This window comes from Carcharhinus amblyrhynchos, chromosome 32, assembly GCF_965287045.1.
Source record: "Carcharhinus amblyrhynchos chromosome 32, sCarAmb.v2.hapA, whole genome shotgun sequence".
In the NCBI taxonomy this organism is placed as follows: domain Eukaryota; kingdom Metazoa; phylum Chordata; class Chondrichthyes; order Carcharhiniformes; family Carcharhinidae; genus Carcharhinus; species Carcharhinus amblyrhynchos.
The window spans coordinates 18,736,893-18,754,306 of NC_137355.1; the positions used below are offsets into that span (position 1 = coordinate 18,736,893).

The following is a 17,414-nucleotide window of genomic DNA, read 5'->3' on the forward strand; positions in this document are numbered from 1 at the left end:
ATGGGCACCGTCTTCTGTCTGTTAACTGGTCAGTCATCTCTCAACCATTTAGGTGACTTAAAGTTTATTTTATTAGTCACAGGTAGGCTTACATTCACACTGCAATGAAGTTACTGTGAAAATCCCCTAGTCACCACACTCTGGCGCTTGTTCGTGTACATTGAGGGAGAATTCAGCCTGGCCAATATACCTAACCTGCATATCTTTGGATCGTGGGAGGAAATCAGAGCACCTGGAGGAAACCTATGCAGACATGTGGAGAATGTGCAAACTCCACACAGACGGTGACCCAAGCTGGGAATTGAACCTGCATCCCTGGCATTGTGAGGCAGCAGTGCTAACCATGTGCCTTAGCTATGAACAACATGGCTACAAATATACCCAAGTAAAACAGTGACTGCACTTCCAAGTGAATAATTGCTTTGTCTGTATAGCACTCAAGAAATAAAATTTTCACTGTATGTTAATACATGTGACAATAATAAATCAAATCAAAATCAAATGGAATGAGTGAGAGCAATCCCACTCAACTGGATTCTACAGCCAGTTAGGTCATAAGTGGAAACCTAGAAACATGTTGAGTGAAAAATAAGCTGCAGGTGAAGAGGAGTAAATATGGAGCCGATTCCCAAGCCGTTAAAAAAAAATTCTTTCACAGGATGTACAACGCCAGCATTTGTTGCCCATCCCTAATTGCCCTTGAACCACTGCCTGAACTGCTGTAGTCCATGTAGTGCAGGTCCATCCACAGTGTTATGAAGTGTGTTCCAGGATTTTGATGCAGCTACAGAGAAGGGACGGCAATATATTTCCAAGTCAAGATGGTGTGTGGCTTGGAGGGGATCTTGCAGATGGTGATGTTAGCATGTATCTGCTGCCCTTCTCAGTGGGAGAGGACTACCACTGTGTTAGTAAAAACTGGAAAATGTTGTAATCAGGAGATTGGTGCTTCTTATCTAAGGTCTAATTATTTAAAAATATAAAACATTGTACAGTAAATCATACTGATGTACAGATCAATGCTACTGAATTGGGACAAGGTCATTGGATGTTGACTGAGTGATGTCAAGAAATTGTAAAATAAAGTTTATTTATTACTGTCACAAGTTGGCTTACATTAACACTGCAATGAAGTTACTGTGAAATTTCCCTAGTCACTACTGCCTGGGTCAACCAGCACGTCTTTCAGACTGTGGAAAGAAATTGGAGCACCTGGAGGAAACCCATGTAGACTCAGGGAGAACACGCAGACTCCATACAGACAGTAACCCAAGGTGGGAATTGAACCTGGGTCCCTAGCGCTGTGAAGCAGCAGTGCTAACTACTGTGCTGATCCTGAAATAGTCTTCAGTTAACTTATAAAAATGCAGTGATTCCACCATTGTACTCTGAGGAGTGAAGATTGTGCTCATTAGACAATTTCACTGGAACAATTTGATAAAGGCAAAATGAAATGAACACAAGACTCGGATGAATGGAGGAGACTACTGGGGTGGAAAGAGAACAGAACCCTGGGGAACTTGTGTGTTTGTTAAATACTTCCAGTTCTTAGTTTCTTTACTTCTCTTGACACAAATAAAGAAGTCTCACAACAGTAGGTTAAAATCCAACTCTTAAATTATGTTGTGGGACACTGGAGGATAATTGGCTATTTTTCCTGAGAAGAAATAATGAATTAATCCTTGAGGCAATGAAGGGGGTAAGAATTTTGCCACTTCCTTTTTTATTTCATGAGAAACATCCAGTAAGTGTTTTTCAGCCTTTTAAGCAAAGGCATATTGCCTCTTGGGGCAAGTGTGTTAAACAGTTAATTTGAAGCAAACCAGGATGAGTTTGATCCTCTGGAAATCCTCTGGATTTCCTGCCATTGCACCTTGGAAATGGCCAGTGTTACTAACTGTCCTGATCAACAAGGCTTCAGCTAACATCTGCAAAAGATGTGAGACCTTGATAGTTACATTTAGGAGTGGGAACAATGATATGACATTTCTTTTGGTTTAATGGAAATGTTTCTTTTAAATCTGTGATTGGAACAACTGGACAAGCAGTTGTCTTTTGAATCTGCTTTATCTGATTAATATGAAACCAAATAAGGTAATGATTCTTACTCCTAATAAGACAAATCTATTTTGCACTTGTGAATATTTTAACTAAAATAGCCTCGAACATTCTGCTGTTCACCAGTTTATTGCCATTTCTTCCATTGTCTCATCCTTTAGAAACTAAACACATCTTGCTGGGTGGATTTTTCAAGTTGTGTAGTACAATAAAAATCGGTCTGAAGTTTTGTGTAAACCTAGATGGGTTTAAATGTTTCATTTGGCAATTCAACTTTGGTTAACCATTCAAAAAGGATTTTATTAATGGATGGTTTATGGAATACATATCTTTATGAATTGGCCACTTGACAACTGGTAGATGAAGTGAAAATTTGATCCACTCATGTATGAATACAATTGATTCTTGGGCTATTCTTTCTTAATTGATTTGGTTATCCCAAAATTGAACTGGAGTTTTTTTTTGTGTAGTGTAGCCATCCAGTTTTAGTCTTTTTGCAGGTGTTGCAGGTACATTTTGTTTAAGACCATAAGATATAGGAGCAGAATTAGGCCATTTGGCCACTGAGTCTGCTATGCCATTCCGATCATGGCTGACAAGTTTTTCAACCCCATTCTCCCGCCTTTTCCCCCTACCCTTTGATCCCCTTGCCAGTCAAGAACCTTTCTATTTCTGCCTTAAATAGACTCAATGACCTGGCCCCCACAGCCTTCTGTGGCATGAATTCCATAGATTCACTACCTGCTGGCTGAAGAAATTCATCCTCATCTCAGTTATAATAGGTTGTCCCTGTACTCTGAGGCTGTGCCCTCGGATCCTAGCCTGTCCGACTAATGGAAACATCTTCCCCAAGTCCACTCTATCCAGGCCCTTCTGTATTATGTAAGTTTCAATGATATCCCCCCCTCATCCTTTTAAACTCCATCAAATATGGAGCCAGAGTCCTCAAATGATCCTCATACACCAAGCTTTTTATCCCCGGGATCATTCTCTGGATCCTCTCCAGGTCCAGTACATCCATCCTTCGGTATAAGGCTCAAAATTTCTCACAATGGGCCCGATTTTTGCTATTTTGATTCTAAATGCTGAATCTGGGCGCAATTCAGATCTGACTTGGAAAACTGCTCTCAGGCACCCCCATACGCACTTAGCATGATTCAGACTTGCAATATTTTTTTCAGGCTATGTGGGGTGCTTATTGCGCCCGAAACGCGGCTGTTCAGAATGGAGCTTTGAACTGCGCATGCTCGGTGAAAAAAAATTGAAAAACGTGCCCCTGTCACATTGCTTCTGGGCTGAAAAAAATGGATAAAGTGGCCTGGGAGTGATGGCCCCCACAGATATCGCCCTATCCCCACAACATAACACCTCACCACTACCCAGACCGATTGTGACCCCCTGCCCCATTTCCACCCCACCAATCACCCACAGAGTACCAGCAGCCCTCTTCCCCCAAACCAGAGAATGATCGGCCTCCCTCCTCCCACCCACAGCCCCCCTCACCAGAGAATGATCTGGCCCACCTTCACAGCCCACACTCCCCACCCCTCTGCCACCCCCTCCCGCCACCAATCTGAGTTAGAGAGTCGCTAGATGATCTGAACTTACCACTTCAGAAGCTGGAGCGCCCGGAACAGACCTTTGCCGAGCATGTCTGTTTTGTGCTGAATCTGGATGGGTGAATGTGATGGCAAAAGGGGAAGTGCTGGTAAAGTTGGGCAGGCAGCTTATTAATTCAATTTAAATGCATGCAAATTGGCATGGTTCAGATCGTGGCTATTTTTGGGTCTTGATAAAGTGGGCATCTTCGTGGACGATGGCGCGGATCGTACTAATCGCCTCACACCTGACTTTACCAAGTTTTCGTGCCCATGCAATGGTAAAATCGGGCTCAATATTTCAAATGTGGTCTGACCAGAGCCTTATAAAGCCTCAGCCTCAGCAGTACGTTCCTGCTTTTATATTCTAGTCCTCTTGAAATGAACGAGTATGACCTTTGCAGGGTTCTGAGAATCTCATTATATCCTCTAATTTCAGGTTGGAATAATTTTCAATAGGAATGTGCAAAAATGACTAAATTAAACATTTTTTAAAGCAGGCTTTCTGGCACAGTTAATTTTTTTTATGTAGGTGGTTATCTGCACTTAATGAAAAAAACATTCAATGCTTTGGGCATCTTGGAAGGTAGTGTTATAAATTTTATATTTAGTTGTGTGCCTGAAGGTTATAACTTCCAGTGGGATTCACCAAAATTGCCTCCTTTTTCTGAAACTATGAACAAAAACACCAATGAAAGATCTGAAACCGTTGCATTTCTACCTTGCAAAAGTTGATGTAGTATTTGGAGGAATTCTGAGCTATCTTGAAGTCTGCCTCTGGTTAAAGTTCAAGGATTAACACTAACTTGAAATACAAGCTTGTTTACCAATATCAATTGAAGGAATGTTGTTCAAGCAATTTGTCTGCACAATTCCACAATATTCTGATATGTAATGGGAATTAGCTGTAGTCCAGGAGGGACTGGAGACAACACACGCTATTAGTGACAGACAATTAGTTAAATAACTTGCCATAGAATCCTACAGTGGTCAGCACTGCTGCCTCACAGCGCCAGGGACCCGGGTTAGATTCCGGGCTTGGGTCACTGTCTATATGGAGATTGCAGGTTCTCCCGTATCTGCGTGGGTTTCCTTTGGGTGCTCCAGTTTCCTCCCAATCTGAAAGATGTGTTGGTTAGGTACATTGACAGGTGCTGGAATGTGGCGACTAGGGGAATTTCACAGTCAATTCATTGCAGTGTTAATGTAAGCCTTACTTGTGACCAATAAATAAACTTTACTAGAGTGCAGAAGGAAGCCATTTGGCCCATTGGGTCTGCACTGACCACAATCCCACCCAGGGCCTCTAACCCTATGCATTTCTCCTAGCTAGTTCTCCCAACACCAGGGCAATTTAGCACGGCCAGTCAACCTAATCCACACATCTTTGGACTGTGGGAGGAAACTGAAGCATCCAGAAGAAACCCACACAGACACGGGCAGAATGTCTGTGTGGAGACTGCACAATGACTCAAGCTGGGAATCAAACCCAGGTCCCTGACGTTGTGAGGCAGCAGTGCTAACTACTGTGCCATCGTGCCACCTATAGCTTGACTCTGCATCAAATTTACCACAAGGTGGGTGGGCAGGCTGCCAAGAACTACCATAGGATTGAACCGGTGCTGTTGGTATTGTTCTGTACCACATTTGAGTTTTCAAGCCAACTGAGCTAGTTACAAGCTAACTGAGCTAGTGGAAGTGATGGCATAGTGGTATTGTCACTGGCCTGGTAATGCAGCAACCCAGGGTAATGCTCTGGGGACCTGGGTTCAAATCCCACCACAGCAGATGGTGAAATTTGAAATCAATAAAAAAAATTGGAATTAAAACCATTGTTGTACGTTGTAAAAACCTATCTGGTTCACTAATATCCCTTATCTGGTCTGGCCTACATGTACAAACCCACAACAACGTGGTTGACTCTTGAAAATGCTGTCTGACATACACTGAGTTCAAGGGCATTAAATGCTGGTCCATCCAGCGATGCCCAAACCCCCTGAATGGATATCAAAAATATGACTCTCACATTTTGATATTCACAATGATCCTTTCTTTATTGTGTTGTGCATTGCGTTTTCCTTTGAATCATCAAAAGACATGGATACCTAAGGTAATCTTTGTGATTTTGTTTTCAACACTGGATACACTGCTGTGGTAAAGCCCCAAGGGCATGTTGCCTAATTCTCACCCAAGTGTTCAACTTCCATGACAGAAGGTATCTCCAGGGGAGGGAAAAGTTTTGGATCCAATTGTGATTTTTCTTTGATCAGATACATGCACTTGCCATTGATGATTACTAATTAATGATTAGATGTGGAATCTGTGATTGATTTTTATCTTTTCTGAATAAAGACACTGAGGCCAATTGTTCAAGATACAATTTGGCTAAATTCAGCCAACTTGGCCAGCGTGATTGGGAGGGTTTATTTTAGTTGCTCAGTGAACACGTTTGCTTTGTCATGGGAAAGTCCAAAAATGACGATTTGCATCTAATTCTATTACATTTTTAGCCGTTATAAAATGCCTTTGTACTTTATAATTTATTTATTTTCAATATTGACTTTTAACTGGATAGGAAACACATCAGTGTTTTGAGGACTCCCTGATTTTGCATAAACACGTAAAGAATTAGATTGTAGTATTTGTTAGATTGCTGCCTAATAAACAAGCAATCTCATAAAAAGCGTTTAAAGAAAAATAATGGAAGTCTCTTTGCTTTTGATTCTTGAGCAAATGTCCTGTGCTGGAACTTTGTTACGGGATGGATATTGTACTGTACAGCCGGTTTTAAAACTTGTAATTGGATCCTATAATCCTATTGTGTACTGTAGCTCAGCGTAAAGAACAAGAAAGTAGAGTTGACATCATTTATCGTTTTCTTTTTTAGATTGGTTATTAAAAGAAGCATGCGGAGGCAATCCTGGAAAAATGAGTTTTAGAGATTGCTTGTGATTCACACCCAGCAAAAAATGGATAATTGCTGATATAATGGCACAGATAAGGAATCAGATGAGACTTAGCATAAAATATGTGCCTTCAATATCTCATTTCGTTCATGTCTTCTGTCTTGTGATCAGTACTAATCGGTTGCATTCACTATGTTGCTCTCAATCTACCAAGCAAATGTTGTACTTATCATTTTAACAGAGCAAAATATGATCTAAGGTGCTTCACAGGACTGGTTGTCAATCAAAACCTGGCAATAGGTTGCGTAGGGAGATATTGGGGCAGATGATTAAAAAGCTTGGCAAGAGATGTAAAGGGGAGATGTGTCACTCGGGTACACTTCCACAGGAGATTGTGGATTTCAGTCTCACATGAATGCCAAAATCTGGACTGACAACCTAGTGCAGTACCAGGGGAATGCTGCTCCATCAGGGAGAACTGACGTATTGGACGTGTAGTCTTTCAGATGAGATGTTAAACCTAGCCCTTTCTGTCTCCTTGGGTAGACATAGAACATTCCCACAGCAGAGAAGCAGGGGAGTATCCTCATGAATATCTACCCTTCAAACACCATCACCAAACTAGATTGAACATAAGAACATAAGAAATAGGAGCAGGAGTAGGCCATCTAGCCCTTCGAGCCTGCCCCGCCATTCAATAAGATCATGGCTGATCTGTCGTGGCTCAGTTCCACTTTCCCGCCCTCTCCCCATAACCCTCAATCCCTTCTCTTATCAAAAACCCATCAACCCGCTTCTTAAAAATATTTAGCGAGGCAGCCTCCACCACTTCAACGGGCAGAGAATTCCAGAGATTCACCACCCTTTGAGTGAAGAAGTTCCTCCTCAACTCCGTTCTAAACCGCCTCCCCTTTATCTTGAGGCTGTGCCCCCTAGTCCTACTGTCTTTTTTGAGCGGGAAGAGTCTCTCCACCTCTATCCTATCCATCCCATTCATCATCTTATACGTCTCAATGAGATCTCCCCTCATTCTTCTAAACTCTAACGAGTACAAGCCTAGTTTATTTAGCCTCTCCTCATAGCTCAATCCCCTCAACTCCGGTATCAGCCTAGTAAACCTCCTCTGCACTCCCTCCAGGGCCAAAATATCCTTGCGCAGGTGCGGCGCCCAAAACTGCACACAGTACTCCAGCTGCGGCCTCACCAATGCCCTATACAGCTGCAGCAAGACCTCCCTACTTTTATATTCAATCCCCCTCGCTATGAAGGCCAGCATCCCATTTGCCTTCCTGACCACCTGCTGCACCTGCAAGCTGGGTTTTTGCGACTCATGCACAAGGACCCCGAGGTCCCTCTGCACCGTCGCCTGCTGCAGTTTTTCGCCACGTAAGTAATAGTCCTTCCTACCATTCTTCCTACCAAAGTGGACCACCTCACACTTGCCAACATTAAATTCCATTTGCCATTTCCTGGCCCATTCGCCCAGCCTATCTAGATCCTTCTGCAGACTCTCCACACCCTCCGCACAATTTGCCGTTCCCCCAATCTTGGTGTCATCAGCAAATTTCGACACCCTGCACTCGGTTCCCTCCTCCAGATCATCTATATAAATGGTAAATAGCTGAGGCCCCAGCACTGACCCCTGGGGCACCCCACTAGTCACCATCCGCCAATCCGAATAGCACCCATTGACCCCCACTCTCTGCCTCCTATTTGACAACCAATCCTCTATCCACGCTAACACCCTACCCCCAACTCCATGTCCCCTGACCTTCTGCAATAACCTCTTGTGAGGTACCTTGTCAAACGCCTTCTGAAAATCCAGAAAGACCACATCCACCGGCTCTCCTCTATCCACTGCCCTAGACACATCCTCATAGAACTCCAGTAAATTTGTCAGACACGACTTCCCTTTAATGAAACCGTGTTGCGTCCGCCCTATCAAGCAATTCCCTTCAAGATGCCTCGCAATTTCCTGCTTAATGACAGATTCTAACATTTTACCTACCACAGACGTTAAACTAACCGGCCTATAATTCCCCGCCTTTTGCCTGGCACCCTTCTTAAACAACGGCGTAACATTAGCCGTTTTCCAATCTTCCGGCACTTCCCCAGAATCCAGCGACGTCTGGAAAATAACCACCAAGGCATCCACTATCACCTCCGCCATTTCTTTCAGAACCCTCGGATGCATTCCATCCGGTCCTGGGGACTTGTCCACAATCAGCCCCTCCAGTCTGTCGAGCACCACCTCTCTAGTAACAGTAATGTCATTAAGACCCTCCATTCCTACCACCTTTCCATTGCTAACACCCGGCAAATTATTCACGTCCTCCTCCGTGAAGACAGAAACAAAAAAGTTATTCAAGACCTTCGCCATATCCCCATCCCCTACCACTAGCTCCCCTTTCTCATCCTCTAAAGGACCAACGTTCACCCTAGCCAGCCTCTTCCTTTTTATATATTTATAAAAACTCTTGCTATCCTTTTTTATATTAAGTGCTAGCCCAGCCTCATAGCTTCTCCTACCCTCCTTTATCAACTTCTTTGTCAATCTTTGTTGACATTTAAACCTTTCCCAATCCTCTTCTCGCCCACTGCTCTTAGCTACTCTAAATTCCTCCGCTTTTAATTTAACACTTTCCTTCACCTCCTTCGTTATCCACGGCTTATTACCTCTCTTCCTACTGTCCTTTTTAACCATCGGAATAAATTTCTGCTGAGCACCAAGAAAGATCTCCTTAAAGATCCTCCACTGCTCCTCAGCAGACCTACCTTCCAACACATTCCCCCAGTCCACATTCGCTAATTCTTCTCTCATCCTACCATACTCCCCTCTATTCAAACAAAGGACGCGCGTCCGGGAACCCACTTTCTCCTCCTCCATCTGCACCAGAAACTCCACCATACAATGATCACTCTCTCCAAGAGGATCCTTCACCGCAAGGTCCCTAATTCTACCCGCCTCATTACATAGCACCAGATCCAAGATAGCTTGCTCCCTCGTCGGCTCCAACACACACTGTTCAAGGAAATTATCCCGGCAGCATTCCAAGAACTCCTCCTCGAGCCCACCTCGTCCAACATGGGTCGACCAATCAATATGTAGATTGAAATCTCCCATAACTACTGCCGTCCCATTCCTGCACGCCGCACTTATTTGTGTGTTAACAGCCCGCCCCACCTCCAGATCATTATTCGGGGGCCTATAGACGACACCCACCAGCGTCTTCCTCCCTTTGCTGTTCCTAATCTCCACCCACAACGATTCCACGTTCTGGTCTTTGGCTCCGATATCATCCCTTGCTACCACCTTGATACTATCCTTAATCAGCAGAGGCTGGCCATTATCCCTTTGCTGTTTGGTGTGGAACCTTGCCGAGTGCAAAATGGCTGTATTGTTTCTCACATTACAACAGTGAAAATGTTTCTAAAATACTTTGGTGCGTAAAGTGCCTTGGAACATCCCAAGGTTGTGAAAGATGCTAAACAAATTCAAATCTTTTGTCAAAGCAGTTTAATACAGCACTGGATGCAGGCAATATGTAGTTCTTATCTGTACGGTGCACTCCATGATGTAAACAGGGGAGTCTCAATTATACTGCGATTGTTATGTGGATATCAGGATGTGGCAATGGGCTATGATCAAGATTGTCGGATCTACTAAGATTGCATTGAAGGAGCTGGCAATGGAGTTTGGATTCTGGATTTCCAAAGCAGCAAAACAATGGTTTGGCCCCTGATGTGGAAATTCAGGTTGGAGCAGACTTAATGGGCCAAATGGTCTCCTACTGCACTGGTGGGGATTCTATAAAATTAAACCTGAATGTTGCTCTCCATGACCTTGCTCCCCACCTCAGGAAAACAAAGTGATGCATTCTCTAGTGTAAAATTGCCTGCAACTTTTCTTTAAAGTTAGAGCCTACACTTATGGAGTCTTTAATGACCCCAAAAGTTCTTTGCAACTTATTTTTGAAGTATAGTTGCTATTGTAAAAAAACACAGCAGGGAATTTGTGAACAAGCATTGAGATAATGACCCAGTAATCTGTTTTTAGTGGTTTTGGTTGAGGATCATATTTTGGCCAGGAGAAACAAATTGCCCTTCAGATTGAACCATGGAATAATTTATGCTCACCCAGAGACGGTTGATGACACTCTGGTTGATCCATTGAAAATACAATCTCTGTGTAACAACACCTCTGATATTGCAGCGCTCACTCAATGTTACGCAGGGATATCAGCCTGGACTGTGTGGAATTTAGTTTTCAAACTGAATTTTTCATGCTGTTTTTCAGTTCTGCTGTTACGAAATGGAAGTCTGTTGAAGGTGTATTTAAGAAAAGTTCAGAGTACTTCAAAGTCTGAACAGACAGATTATAACATTTCTACACACATTTTTTGGGCTTCTCTTTCCAGCCTGAAAATCACTGATAGGATTCACTGACAGTTAACTTTTCAGCATTTTTGAATTTGGTAACTGCTTGTTTGAGCACTTTTTTAATGACCTTCAACACTTCCTTTAACAGCGCTGTTCTGGTAAAAGAAGTTAGTGAGTGCTGTCTTGAACAGCATTATGTAAAGAACGAAATCTACTAACCTACTGTGTGATAGAAATGATAGATACATAGTGAATGGTTGGAAGAAACTCAAATGATTTGCTTTAGCTAATTAACAACTCCAATATCACACCAGCAGCGACATCTGAACTGACACCTACACTTTTCCCTCTTCTGGCACTTGAGGCCGCTTCTTCATGCAGAGCTGCAATGCAAGTCCGAGGCTTCCAATTAATGGTAAGCATTGAAAGCTTTTGACTAAACTGCTCTTTGGTAAAAGAAGTAACTAAATACATCATGTAGCAATCTGACCTTGCCAAAGAATGGGTACTTGCTGTTAGCTAGACTTGCCTGCACCCATTTAGTCCCTATTTTGACCTGCAGGTTTTTGGATTCAATAGGTCTTTTAAGAGACTTTTGGATAAGTACATGGGACTTAGTCAGATAGAGGGTTATAGGTTAGCATAGTAGGTAGGGACATGTTCGGCGCAACTTGTGGGCTGAAGGGCCTGATGTGCTGTAGTTTTTCTATGTTCTATCTTCTAAGTGTGAAATGGAAATTGGGCCTTTCACAGGGCATATGGACAAAAAGGGAAAACAAACAGTGGTATATCTCCTTAACTTTTCAGATAGAACTCACCGCTTTTTGGTGGAACCAGAGACAATTAAGGATTTCAAAAGGTGAGTGGATAGGCACACAAGGGAAATAAACTGACAGGGCTATAGGAATATAGCGGGGGAATAGGACTGATCGGGTTGCTCCCCAGCCTGGAATTGATGGGTTGAGTGGTCTCTTCTGAGCTGTAATGATTCTGTGAAGAACAGCAGAAGGACTGAGGAAGAACTCTAAATAGAAGTGTTGAATGCAATAACAATTCAGGTACAAAATGCACAATGAACAAAGTTGACATAAATTTTTTAAAAATGAAATAATTTCTCCAACAATTAAAATTGAGGCTTTGTACCTGTACCAGTGTTAATTTCAGTGCCACAGAGGTTAACACATTACACTGCTAAAGAGGTACTTGTACCTGAACTTTGTGGTGAGATTTGATTTATTATTGTCAAATGTATTAGTACACAGTGAAAAGTATTGTTTCCTGCATGCTATACTGACAAAGCATACTGTGCATAAGGAAGGAAAGGAGAGGGTGCAGAATGTAGTGCTACAGTCTTAGCTAGGGTGCAGAGAAAGATCAGTTTAATGCGAGGTAGGTCCATTCAAAAGTCTGATGGCAACAGGGAAGAAGCTACTCTTGAGCCAGTTGGTCCATGTCCTCAGACTTTTGTACATTTTTCCCGAAGGAAGAAGGTGGAAGAGAGAATGCTCGGGGTGTGTGGGGATCTTGATTATGCTGGCTGCTTTTCAGAGGCAGCGGAAGTGTAACAGAGTCGATGGACTGGGCATCGTTAATGACCACTTGTCGTTTCTTGTGGTCTTGGACAGCAGGAGCCATACACAAGCTGTGATACATCCGGAAAGGATGCTTTCTATGATGCATCTGTTTATTCCTTATCTGCCATACCATTACAGGAACTTCATGCTGCTGACTGCATTTAATGAAGAGCTAGACAACAAGATGTTCTTTTTCCAGAGCTCACAGTGGCATGGTAAATCACAGACACTGATTTCTGTTTTTAATTGTCCATCTACTCTTGCCTGAAATTATGGTGGCCCAATAGCCTCGTCAATGCTTTAATAACTTTTGGATAACGATTCCCCACTCATTTAGTTATTCACTAATGTTGTTGTTGCCTAATTTGTAAATGTCAAGACACTATAGTAGTGTGCATGTGGTGGGATGTGGGGTCATTTCGCTACCAAAACTAATTCTGTCCTCAACCAATGTTCATATGCTTCTCGGCCTTTTGGCTAAGATCAAGTGTAGTATGGACGTGCTGTGCTTGGTTGAAGTCATTAGGTTACATTTCAGCTTCATTTGAAGCAATTTTTAAAAGTGGCATCTCGGCCTTTTGGCTAAGATGCAAATGAGATCAAGCCTTGGAGGAGGAGCTATGCCTACTCCAATCAGCTTGGATCATGTAGATCAAGCCCAACACCGGAAGTGAGAGCCCTGTCTTGTCAGCTTGGTTCGGGAATGTCTCATATTGTTGAGACCCTAAATTGGAATTGATTTGATTGAATTGGAATTAAAAACAACAAAAAAATCTAAAAAAAAATTCATACACAGGCAGTTTTCAACAAGGATCACTTCATAGCAATTGGGAGCAAAAATTGCAATCGATTTTTTTTCACCTCCTTGCTCCTCACTCCAAATAGAGTGGTCCTCAGTCTACTTGTAACACCCTTCTTCCCATTGTGGTTAAGGTGAATTTTAACTTGACACAATCAGCGATTTAACCTGGGACCTTTTAGTTCTGTGTGGCATAATCACTCACAATCTTGCCAACATAATTATTGAGATATTACCATTTGAAATTCAATGTTTGTTTTTTGTAATGCGCTTAAAGTGTATTTTGCACTGGAAGTGAATACATTTCATTATTAAGTGTTCTATTAGTTACAATATGTGATAGGCACTTCAGTTGCAGTTTGTTTCTGAGCTTGTTCCAGATGTTTATAAACAAGAACTCTCGCCAGGTCAACAGGTAAGGCAGTTTTCTGTTGATTTGTGTACATTATTTATGTACTGAGCAAAACATTTTGACATTTTGAATTGTTTTACTTTTGAACGTTGACCATGGAATTTGACGACTGAATCATGGCAATTATTTTCCTGTGGAATTAGCTAAGTGTTGTTGGCCCAAACAATATGGCATGTTTATTCATATGCTAGTCTTCCTTAAAGAAATTCAGGTGAGCTAAATCCTGCAAAAGGGCTTTATTTTGTCTAAAGAATTTTTGTTTTTTAAAAAGTCCAGAATTTTTAATACATAATTCATTCTTATTGCTGTCGGGGCCAACATTTATTACCCATCCCTAATTGAGAAGGTGTTGGTTAGCTGCCTTCTTGAACTACTGCAGCCCAAGTGGTGTTCGTCAATTTTGACTATATCTAAGTCAGGACGGTGACTTAGAGGGGTACTTGCAGGTGGTGGTGCTGCCCATAACCTTCGGATGGTAGTGGTCGTGAGTTTGAATGTTGTTAAGGAGGCTTGGTGGGTTCCCGCAGTGCATCGAGCAGGTGGCACACACTGCTACCACTGTGTGTTAGTGGGGAGAGGATGTGAACGTTTGTGGTTCTGGATGGGGTGCCAATAAAGCAGGGTGCTCTCATCCAAGCAAGTGGAGTGCATCCCACCACCTTCTGACTTATGATGGTAGACAGGGTTTGGGGAACCAGGAGGTGAGTTATTTGCCACAGGTTCTCCAGCCTCTGGTCTGCTTTTGTAGCCACAGTTTTTATATGGCTAGTTCTAGTTCAGTTTTTAGCTGAATACCCCACTATTGACAATTTTCTTCCTTTATTTCTCTCAAATTCAAGACTTAGTCCAAAGGATGTGCTGGATAGGTGCATTGGCCATGCTACTTCTCCCTCAGCATACCCGAACAGCCGGAGTGTGATGACTAGGGGATTTTCACTGTAGCTTCATTGCAATGTTAATGTAAGCCTACTGGTGTCTAATAAATAAACTTTACTTTACTTAGCCATGCTTATGGATCATTAGGCACTGGCAACCTTACAGTGTGCCCAAGTAGCTGTTCATTTATGAACCAGCACCTTTTACACAGTGAGTCTCACAGCTAAGTCTGAGCCTGTCAGAATTCAGTGGCTGGTCATGCATAGTATCTGGAAGACTGGATAATCATCATAAGCAGGAATTCTGGCTGAGTTCTTGTCGATAGATTATGCCAGCAGTGAAAAGGAGACAGTTGAACTGGGATGTGTCATATCGACAGAAGTATTTGAAAAGTTCTCGATGAGTAGAGGAGGAATAAGGAAACATTTCTAGAATGAGACAGAGAGGGGATTTATTTACTATTTATTTTCTCATTCATTTACCTTGCCCTCTTTCCTCTTAGAGCTGTTTTGTTCGAGAGTCATGATATTTTGTGCCAGCTTTTCAGTTTTCCCCAGAATTATAGAATCCCCACAGTGCAGAAGGAGGCCATTCAGCCCATCGAGCCTGCACTGACAACAATCCCACCCAGGCCCCATCCTGTAACCTCACACTGCTTAATCTCCAGGACACTAAGGGGCAATATAGCATAGCCAATCAATCTATCCTGCGCATCTTTGGAGTGTGGAAGGAAACCAAAGGAAGCCCACGCCAATGTAAAATCTGCACAGACAGTGACTCGAGCAGGGATTCGAACCTGGGTCCCTGGTGCTGTGAGGCTACAGTGCTAACTACTGTCCCACGTGTCAGCTGTGAAAGACATTGATTCTTGCATTGCTTTATAATGGCTATTTTTTACTCTCAACTTTGACTTGATTTATGCACCTTGTGCACATGGCTAGTCACTTGAAGTTCGGAATTCTGGAGTTGCCATTTGTACTGGTTGACTTGGTGGTATCTTTCTTGAGTGATTAATCTTCTTGCATCACTAGATCATAAAATGTCAGCAAGCTTTTCATCCATGGGTCATCACAGCTAATCTTGATTGCACTCTCATTTGAAGTCCAGACATATGGCTTTTCCAATATTGTTCCTGACTTTTAACTCCTTCATAGTTCAGATATGTGAAGGTAATTTGAGTGCCCCAGGTGAGTTTAACTAAATGAATGCAGAATGAATTGAACTCAAGAGCTTTTGTTCTACATGGTTCAGTATAACATGGTGGCACAGTGGTTAACACTACAGCTTCACAGCACGAGGGACCAAGGTTCAATTCCAACCTCTGGTAAACTGTCTCTGTGGAGTTTGCCCATTCTCCCCATGTCTGCGTGGGTTTCATAGAATCCGTACAGTGTAGAATGAGACCATTCAGCCCATCGAGGCTGCACTGATAACAGTTCCACCCAGGCCCTACCCCCATAACCCCAAGTATTTGCCCTGCTAATCCATCTAGCCTCCACATCCCAGGACACTAAGGGGCGATTTAGCATAGCCAGTTCACCTAACCCACACATCTTTGGAGTGTGAGAGGAAACCCATGCAGTCACAGGGAGAATGTGCAAACTCCATACAGTCAGTGACCCAAGGCAGGAATCGAACCCAGGTCCCTGGAGCCTAGAGGCAGCAATGCTAACCACTGTGCCACCGTGCCACTCCAAAGATGTGTGAGTTAGGTTGATTGCTCCTTAGTGTCAAGAGATTAGCAGAGTGAATACATGGAGTTATGGGCATAGGGCCTGGGTAGGATTATCGTTGGTGCAGGCTCGCTGGGCCAAATGGCAGAACCACTGTAGGGATTCTAAGACTCCCACTGACAAACCTAATCTTTTAACTTTTGCTGCAATTTTCTAACGAGGTGTTGTGACAACATCAATTGATTTTACGCTGAATATTGTTACTTAAATCATTTTAATAGCTATGCAGTGTGTTCCAGTCATAGATGAATAGTGAATTTGTGCAGTTTGCCAGTCATATCATGATTTTATTTATGAATGTCATTGCTGATGTGTTTTATTTTTAAAACAGATAACTTATGAGATATTCATAGTGCTTACTTCCTGACCAGACCCTTCCTGCATCTATTGCATCCAGTTATAAAACTCAGCACTTCCATATTTTCAATTTTTCTTGTGAATGCCCATGCTTTGGGAATATGACGCACCAGTGGTCTCCACACCTGCATTGCTCGAGAATGGGAGCAGTGCAGCGATGATGAATTAACGTCCTTTTGACCATGACCTTATGGGATGGAAAGGAAATACTAATTGCCTGCTTTTATTTGTGTCATAGGGAGTTGTGCAGAATGTAAATCATTAGGGAGGTGCACTTTTAATTGCAAATGCACAATTTCCAATATGTGAAATTCAATTCTTAATTCTAAACAGTCAGATGAACATTTTGATAACCAGCAGCTCATGAACTAAAATAAGGTCCTGTAATCTTTGCGTCCTCTTTATAAATGTAATACAGCATAAAATTGTATATCAACTAATATTAAATTTAATATTTCCCAGTGTTTGCTCCCTCATTTTTCTCCTAAAGATATTGACTGTTTGCTGTGGATCTGGATGCTGTCCTGTACTTTGCCCAAATGTTCATTGCTTTTGATCTTTTGATTATTAGATCCATGGGTGCGTCAAAATTAAATGTAATCTGTCCATTTACGATACGGCATGGTGGCACAGTGGTTAGTACTGCTGCTTCACAGTACCAGGGATCCGGGTTCGATTCCTGGCTTGAGTCACTGCCTGTGCAGAGTCTGCACGCTCTCCC

At 42.6% G+C, this 17,414-nt stretch overlaps 1 protein-coding gene and 1 non-coding gene across 9 annotated transcripts in view; both read left to right on the plus strand.

Moving 5' to 3' along the window:
- peak1 (pseudopodium-enriched atypical kinase 1) overlaps window positions 1-17,414 on the plus strand; it is a 218,879-nt gene that overhangs the window by 13,713 nt on the left and 187,752 nt on the right. Inside the window, exon 2 of one of the 8 annotated variants that reach the window (XM_080216215.1) lies at window positions 11,257-11,357. The exons of the other annotated variants lie outside the window; for them this stretch is intronic. The gene's annotated coding sequence lies outside the window, so the exon portion shown is untranslated. The remainder of the gene's footprint in view (window positions 1-11,256; window positions 11,358-17,414) is intronic. 8 annotated transcript variants of the gene reach the window in all.
- Window positions 12,974-13,172, plus strand: LOC145360835 (U2 spliceosomal RNA). The gene has a single exon (XR_013889780.1). It is a non-coding gene; the product is annotated as a U2 spliceosomal RNA (small nuclear RNA).